At 37.3% G+C, this 9,357-nt stretch overlaps 1 pseudogene; it reads right to left on the bottom strand.

The window, feature by feature from the left end:
* Window positions 1–7,984: 7,984 nt before the first annotated feature.
* On the bottom strand, window positions 7,985–8,384 carry LOC107135752 (annotated as a pseudogene).
* Between the last annotated feature and the right edge of the window lie 973 nt (window positions 8,385–9,357).

The following is a 9,357-nucleotide window of genomic DNA, read 5'->3' as shown; positions in this document are numbered from 1 at the left end:
GGTGGGAGTAGAAGAGATCCCTGCCTATGGGATAAGAGTTCTCCTGCTGGGGATATTTTACAGCCATACTTCCACTCTATTCATTACACTCTGGCTAGAGTTCTTGGAGCATTGTATACAAGGACTAATGCTTGTGTAATTTCCTTGGAAACTGGATTATGCTAAGTAGACTGGCTTTTGATAAGAAGTTCTAGCTCATGCCCATGAGAAAAAAATCACAAGAAATAAACTGTTGGAGAAAAAGAGGAACAGAGAATTAGAAGAATATGCTCATCAAAAATACTCTCTTGGGGCTGGGGTTGTTGCTCAGTGGCAGAGCACTTGCCTTGCATGCATGAGGCACTGGTTCAATCCTCAGCACCACAAAAAAATAAATAAATAAAATAAACATATTGTGTCCATCTACAATTAAAAATAAATATTTAAAAAATACTCTCTAGTTTTCTTCCCCATTTGTTAAATGAAGTCCTATCTCATCAGGAACCTAAATAAGAAGAGTCCTTTAAAATACAATTTTCTTAGCACCCAGAGAGTTGGCAGAAATGGCTCACATAACTACAATATATTGTTTAGACAACATCTGTATAAGATTTATTGAAGAATGTATATTAAGTAAATTGCAGTTTGGATCAGAGTAAAATTTTGATAAGTAACTCACTATCCCTTTAAATAAGAATCAGATTTTCCTACATTCACTCTATTGTAAAGAATTATGTTGGTAGAGTCAAACTCAATGGTTTAATAAAACCACTCCCTCATTGGAATGCTGAGATCAAGTTTATTAATCCTCACCAGCAGAGTTTATCTAAGCAATGGAAAAGAACTATTGTAATGATTATCTGCCATGCGGTTTTACAAAACAACTAAAGTTTAGTAACTTGCACTTTCATTGTCCTGTGATTTCAAGGATCTAAGGAATAAAATGGCTTAAAGATTAATTCACCCTAAATCACAACAATTTCCAAGATCTGGAAAATTTGGATTATAAGGACTACCAATACACACTAGGTGAACAGAACAACAGCTGTGGAAAAAAACTATTAGATCATTGCATCTACTGATCCCCCTGTGGTCCTAGAGAAGCAATTAGAGCTTTGCTTGCTCTAGTTCTGCTTCTCTATGTGCAGACAGAAACCTTTAACTCCTTGTGGTATAGCCAGGTTGGCGCTGGTGAGAGATAATGCCCATCTAGCTTGCCCACATCATCCAGACAGTGGAACCTGCTCTGGATGAGTCCTGGACTGAGACTATTGTGCACTCCGAAGTGGAGCTAAGCAGGACATATGGGAACCGTTTCCTTTGTACATTTTTCCCTTATGGAATGTAGTCACAAGCTCAATATCTCACCCAGCCCTGAGAAGAAGAAGACACTTTCCACCAGAGATGATTTACTTCATCCAGCCCACAGAAGAGCCCAGCAGATTTGAGTGCAGACGACTCTCCAGTCGTATCAGGACTTGGGTGTATGTTCTTGCATCAGATGACTTGAGTTATTTGCTTAAATCATGATGCTGTAATGGATATAACTCTCTAAACAGAAATACAGCTTTTTTTTAAAGACTTTACTAGAGATTTAAGGAGGCCCCTATAGTGAAGAGGATCCTAATGTCAAAAAGAGGTTATGTAAGCCAGAAATTAATTTGGAGTAACTGAAAGAATTTATCCTCAGAAAATTAACTAATAAAAGTTGAATTGAAAAAGGTAACTTTTCTGCTCCTTCAGACAGTTTCAACAGATATGCTAGACTGAAGATAGATTTCTGACCTTGAGTCCCAAAGTACATGAATTTAAGGGCATTCTGAAATCCATTTCAAAGCTGGTAGCAGATGTCTATAGGAGAAAGCTTTGGATTTTATTTCAAACTTATAAACAACTTAGTTTTTACTATTTTAAAAATTAATATTCAAATATTTTTATATCCCAAGATAGACTATAAAATCCTTGAGTTTTGGGCTCCTGCCATTTTTTATTCTATGAAGACACAACTTTTTGGAACAGAACCTATAGCTATTTCAGTAGCCAACCTCTGAGATGGCCCCTGAAGATCCCTGCCTCCCGTTATTCACACATTTGTGTGAGCAATAGAGTAAAGATGTGACAGGATGTCATTTCTGCAATTAGATTATAAAAGACTGTAGCTCCCATTTAGGTAGATGTTCTCTCTCTCTCCCTCTCTCTCTCAGCAAGGTACCAGGTTTAAATAGCCTTCCTCAGAGAGAGATTCACATGGACGGAACCTGCCAGCCTACAAACAGCCAGTGCAGAACTGAGGCCCAGAAACAACCATACTGAGCTTGGAAGCAGACTCCCAACCCCAGTTGAGCCTTGACAATATAGCCCAATCAACAGTTTGATACTAACCTCAATAGAGACCCTGAACTAGAGCTACCCACTTTAGCTGCTCCTAATTGCAAAATAAATTGCTGGTTTGGGGGTAACTTTGTTTCTCAGCAACAGACATAAATAGCTGATGAGTCCAATGGAATTGCCAACTTTTCAGTGTCATGGATCTAAATACTTCTGTCTAGTTAATCCTGGACCAAAACCATCTTCCTTGCTTCCTTGTGAAAACAACACAGACTTTTCTAGTTTGAGGACTCCTAATGTCAGTGGAAATTGAGCTGTTCTCATTGAATTTGCTTTAGGTTGGTTCCCTCTAGCCAGAGATACCTAATATGCCTCCACTATATGTCCATTCACTCACATGCTTAATAAGTGCCACTACTCTAGGTACCGGGGCTAGAGCAGTGAACAAAAGTAATAGAGCCTCTGGCCTCATGGCAATGATATCTAGCCTACCATCCTGTTAAGCTATTTCCTGAAGCAACAGCACTGTCCTTTTGACCTCTTCTATCAGCTACCTGGGCTTTGACTCTCCATCTATGCTCTTGCTTATGGGGACCCAGCACTAGCTTCCCACTTCAATGGAAACCTTAGAGACATTCTTACCATTTACAATAATGCTTAAGCAATTTCTGGTAATGATTTGGCCCACAATCAAGACAACTGTATAACTCTAGAGTTTAAAAGCATGGGCACATTCAATGGATGGAGGAATTTGCCACATCTCACTGTATTTTGTATTGCTATAACAGACTGCCTGAGTCTGAGTAATTTACTTAAAAAAAAAAAGTTTATTTAGGCTCACAGTTCTGGAGGCTGGGAAGCTCAAGTTCAGGTGATTGCAGCTGGTGAAGGTACTGTGCTGCTTCAACTATGTAGGAAAGTGGAAGGGCAAGTAAGCACATGCAAAAGAGAGTAAGCATGAGGGCTAGACTATGATAACCCACTGTCGTGGCAACTGCTCTAGTCCTTCACAGGGAAAGGTATTAATCATTCATGAGGGCTCCACCCCTATGATCCAAACACTTCCTCTAGGTTCCAAAAAAAGTTTAGAGACATACTCAAACCACAGCACCACAAATATCTTGCTTCCATACCTCCAATGAAAATTTTCACAGTGTTTCTCATACCATAAAGGTTTTTTGTTGTTGTTGTTGTTTGTTTAGGTGGACACAATATCTTTATTTTATTTTTATGTGGTGTTGAGGATTGAACCCAGTGCCTCGCACATGCCAGATGGGCACACTACCACTTGATACACATCCCCAGCTCCCGTAAAGTTTCAATATATCACATTCTATCAGATGAACAATATTCCAGATTGACATTTCCTGCTCAACATCCAACCGGATTATGAAAAATCAGTAAGATCCAAACAATTCACTTAAGTAAACATTGTCTAAAAAACACATATAATTATATTACCACTCCTCAAATGTTTTCCCCATCCACCTTGGCTTATCTTCATTCTATCACAAACTTGAAATTACTGGGAAACCCATGGTTCTGAGATCACTACAGCCAGAAAATGAATATGTTGACAAAACAATGATCACAAAAGAGTGTTTCCTGACTCTGCCCCAGTTAGCCTCAGTTTCTCCCAAGAAATATGAGGACTCTCAAGAACTGCCCCCTCTCTATTCCACAAACTGGTCTTCTTAGTGACCATTGACTGGTGCTCCTCTTTGTCTATTCTAGTTATGAGTTGATATTTCTCCCACAGTAGACACATTGATGGTGATCAATGCCCACTAAAGGTGCAATGGCTCTTGGTGATAGCACAGCATCCTGAGCCAAAGCCTCCTTCTACTGAAGTTGCTGGTCCCCATTCCTGGCCAGGTTACTGAAATAGTTATATATTTGTACCAAGGATTAGTCGGGTATTATGGATTAATTTGATAGGGCAACCATAATTTCTCTAGTATTGGGTTCAACCTTTTCTTTCCAGGAATGAAATTTTGTTCCAAAAATTCATGAATATAACATACACCTTATCTCCCCCTCTGCAAAATTTTCAGACTTGTTTACATGACCCTAATTGTTAGGTAAGACTGGCTCAAGCTTATGCTAAAACTCTTTATTTAATAATATTCCAGGAAAACTATTTTGTGAGCCATATTAACCAGTGTATTTCCAGAATAATAGGTATGTGTTAAAGTCACCTAAAAGGCTGGGGGAAAAAAAGAGTGTACAGACCAAAAGAATTTTTTATTAGTGTATTACCATTATAAAAAACACAGTGGGAAATCTTGTTACATATTTGCACATGCATATAATATAACAGTATAATTTCTACAGACCAAAAATTTAATTCATTAATCCATCCTATCTGAATTCCTGCCTTCAACATTTCATTTCAGTTTTTAGATTTTCAATCAGAGCCACATAGTCTATTACCTTATTCATTCAAAAGATTAAATTTTAGAAAGCCTTTGAATTACAATACAATGGTAGGTTAAAGCCCATCAGGAAGAAAAAAGACAAAAAGTTTTGGTTCAGAAACTAAAATTTTTAGTTGCTAGAAATGAAACCAGTTAGTTGATGTTACATTCATTTCTGAACGTAAAACAACAAAGATGTTCCCTTTTTTGTGACTCAGAGAATAAAGGGGGCTTCATAGATTACACTGTACAAGAAAATTTTGTTTTATAAAAAGATAAATTTTGATTTAAATATGCTGAGAGATCAGATAAATTCATTAAAATAATTAGTCAAAATAGATCCCAGAGCTATGAAAAAGGAAACTGTGGGAACAGATTCAAAATGGAGGTGAATATGGTATTTCAACTGGACTAAAAATAAATAAACATAAAAATCGGAGATGTATCCTCGTCTTACAATATGTGACAAATGGAGTAGAAGACCAATTCTGCATTTTCTTTTCCAATAGTTCTTGAAAGGATCATCTACAATATGTATGTCATAATAACCTGAATTTTAGCTTTTTCAAAACTAGTCCTAGGTTCAGAAGATTTCCTGGTTGGCAAACATATATATTCATTTTAGAAAATGAAATGATAAATATATCTGGAAGTATAGGAAAATAGAAATTTTTAAAAAATTTAAAAAAATAAATGGCAGAAATTTGTAAAGCCTTTACATTGATTATTTCATGTAAGAGGAAGGATAGTTTTGCTTTCTTCTTTATACCTTTCATAATTACACAATGTATTAATAACAAATAGATTTTGCATTGGAAGGACTTAAAAAAAAAAAAAAAAGGAGAGGGAAGAAGATACCTGCCCAGGCCCCGTTTGCTCTTGTTTTGCTTTGGTGGGACACTGCACTAATAATGACTTCAGTTTGTTTACTTAAGCACCACTTATTCGGGTGATGGTGCTATAGATCCCTGTATGTAAAATGGCACATACCTAGGGGCCAGGGATGACCATGTGGAGTGTTCGCTTGATCTTGTACATTAAATGTCACAACAACCAATAGTTGGTGTTCTTAATCATTAGTGGAGAGTAATAATTTCCTTTAGAATTTAGTGAGAAAAGTGTCACTTTAAATCTGATTCCTAAAACACAGAAGTTCAAAATGCCGGAAAGACGATGGTGAGTGGAAAGTGATATCCAAAGGCAGTAAATATCTCCTCCAGAACATGGAGTTTAGGGTAGGTTTTTCTGTGACTAAAGATTAATATATTCTTTTTTCAGAATACTTTCATTTTTATATTGTACCTATGAACCATGAGTTCAGAATACAGCCTCATGGTTCACTAGTCTGATTTCCCTGGCTCCAAACAGAAAGGAAAAAATGCACCCATTGAATGCCTCTGAAAAGACGAAGAAAAAAATCTGTAAATGCAGGCATGTTCTACATAAATTTAAATAATAGGATATAAGAGCAGAGAAGGTATAGGATTATTTCAACACTGTCCAGACATTAAGGAAAGCCAATTTGCAATTATGTGATTAATACAAGAGCCAGTGGTAACAAGCAATGTATTCTTATTCCAAACATCTTTGCTACAAATTACTGTTAAAAGCTTCTCCTTTTTCTCTTTGTCTTTTGATTGCATAGGGATGATTTAGGTAATTGCACAGTAACTGCAGACTGCTGCATGTTATTTCATGCAAGCCATTTAGCAACTCTACCAGGTAGCCACACAGGAAACTCTTTTAATTATAAGATAGAAGAGCTTGCATTACCAGCTGCTTTCTCTCTGGTTAACTTTGACCTATTGGCTCATTTCTGAAGCTCCTATTTGTCCCAGGTTTGCTTCACCATCTGCTGAGGACTATACTGCCTCTCATCAAATGCTCTTACAGCAGGGACTCTCTTGTCAGTCTCTCCATATGAGGTACAAAGGGCTTGGCTGCAATTGCAGCTTGAATCCACGTGGTTCTGGTTAGCAACACTTGTAAGATTCTGCTCATCTTGGATTCTATGAAGAAAGTGGAAAGTATAATTGTTGATGACTCAGCCCACAATGAGGAATAAATTGAGCTTCCTTAGCTAATTTAGGCAAATATATGCATGCATACATATATTTACTGTTAGTAATGAACAGTTATTCCTTTTCGGCATTCTTTCTAATTTTCCCTCATTAGAGATTGATGATTCATTTGGCCATTTATACTAAGAATCATACAGCCACGGTGGTCCTTCTTACTTCATCATCCTGGTTTCTATGTCATCTGCTGATATTTCTCTTTTTTTATGTAGCTCCACTTCCTACCTTAGTTTGTGTCAGAGCTATTACTTCCTTTTAACAAGGTTGACAGGCTAATTTGCAGTGCATATTCAGTGTCTTTGATGGTAATTGCTCAAAATCCAATTTCCAAATACACATAACGAATTGTATTTATGGCCCTACCTATTGTCATTTGCCGTGGAATCTGTACTGAAACATAGAGGAGGACGTCCTTCTTTCCCAAGTCCTCTGAAAAATGCTTGCTTCTGTAATGATTCCCCCCCATCTCTGGCGCCCTAGCTTTTGATACTATGAAAATGACTGGACTTCTAGGCTGAATGCTACTGTGAAGGAGAAACCAGATCCTGTTGTGCAGAAATTGGATCACCTTATCCAGTATTTTCCTTGCTACATCTACTGGAGGCCTGATGCTTAACTCTCTCATGACCACAGATCTGTAGACTACCACTGTTAGGTCTAAAAGAATCATGATCTTTTGTGTTCCTGACCCTCAACCCAGGAAGCTGGGTAGTATGGTCAGTGACAGAAAGTGTAAGTGGAATCTATAGGTCAATATTAGCAAAATTCGGGTCTAGGGTTGTAGCTCAGTGGTAGAGCACTCACCTCATGTGTGTGAGGCACTGGATTCAATTCTCAGCACCACATGCAAATAAAATATTGTGTTCATCTACAACTAAATGAAAAAAAATTAAAAATTAGCAAAATTCTATCTTATCTAAAATTACATTCTGAAAGTTTATCAGGTTGAAATATTTCTCTCTAGCGAGAAATATCAATGTGGCTTCTCTGTACTCCAAAAGGGTCAATACTTTCACCCAACCACCACCCAGGGGTTGAACCCAGAGTCTGGTGCATGCCAAGTACATACTCTACCACACAGCATAAGCTTTTTTCTTTTCTTTTTTTAAAGTTTTTACTGTTTATAAATCCTTATGAAAAATTCACACAATCACCACGTCAGGTAAAGTCATTGCAGAATCTTTACTCACCTAGCTTTTTGCCAGCACCAACATTTGCCTTCGCAGTCCCCCTGACTTTGTTCATTCTGTTCTTGCGTTCCTTACACTGTTCTCTTGAGGTCTTTTTCTTTTCATACAGGCCATGTCTTGCCAGTTTATGTTTGGGTTCATTTTTCTTTGCATAAGCCAAGGAATCATAAATCATGCCAAAGCCAGCTGTCTTGCCACCTCCAAGATGGGTTCTGAATTCAAACACAAAGATGATATCTGATGTGGTCTTGTACATTTGTCTGATTTTTCTGGAATTTCTGTCTTAGATATTGTTGCTTTCCCAGGGTAAAGAACATCAATGACCATTTTTTTCCTCTGAAGTAGTTGGTTGGTTATGAACTTCCTGGTCAGATAGTTACTGTGTCATTCATGATGTCGGTCAATCCTCAAAAAGTCAGGGAGGAAAAAGCTCCACAGGCTTTTTTTTTTTTTTTTTGAGCAAAAGGAATGAGGCAGTTTACTGATTTGCTGGCAAAGGAGAAACACTGGGTTTCTCCTGTACCAGAAGCTCCATAGGCTTTTGATGGTATCAAAACCTTAAATATGGTATCATACCTTAAATATGAATGCAAATGGGATTAACTTTAAAATGTTCATCATGTGGAAGAAAGAAAGATACAAAATGCCAAAAACAAAAGTTTTTTTAAAAGTCCATCATGTAACTGACCTTGGATATGGACATAATGACAAGTATCTGCTGCCAAAAGCAGTAAAATATTTGTAAATATCTGCTCACTTGCTTAAGTTCAATGCTTATTCTTACTACAACCAGGATAGTGCTATGATTTCTGAACACTTGAATGAATACAAGGTGTTCATTTTATAATATGAATTTGTGTCACAATGAGAGAAATAATAATCTCACACATTTATCTTTGTTTTGTTAAATCTAGTTTGCTTCATAAATTAAAACTTTTGAATTATGGAACCATAGTTGGTGGAGAGATTGGGAGTCACCACCCCAGCCAGATCATAAAACAACTCTTAACCTCCACAGACTTCACTCCATTCCAACTGAAAATGCCCTCATATACTCCTTCCTTTTCTTTAACTTGGGCTATCATAAAGGACTTCTAAATGGGCTTCGATCCTTTTCTCTCTCTTTTCCTATATATAGTGTTACTTAGTGGATTCATTGATTAATCCTGCTCCAAAATTTTCAGTACCTTTCTATTGACATCCTAAGTACAATTCCTCCCTGTGGCATTTAAACCCTCTGAAACTAACTGCAACCATGTAAGCCTTAATTCCCATGACTGCTGAACAAAATGCTCATGTCAGTCAAAATGTACTGCCTCCTACTAGTAATCTAGTCAGACATAATGTTCTGGACTCCATGGGTTT

This window comes from Marmota marmota, unplaced genomic scaffold (genome assembly GCF_001458135.2).
Source record: "Marmota marmota marmota unplaced genomic scaffold, marMar, whole genome shotgun sequence".
NCBI lineage: Eukaryota > Metazoa > Chordata > Mammalia > Rodentia > Sciuridae > Marmota > Marmota marmota.
This window is presented reverse-complemented; position numbering and strand designations above follow the sequence as displayed.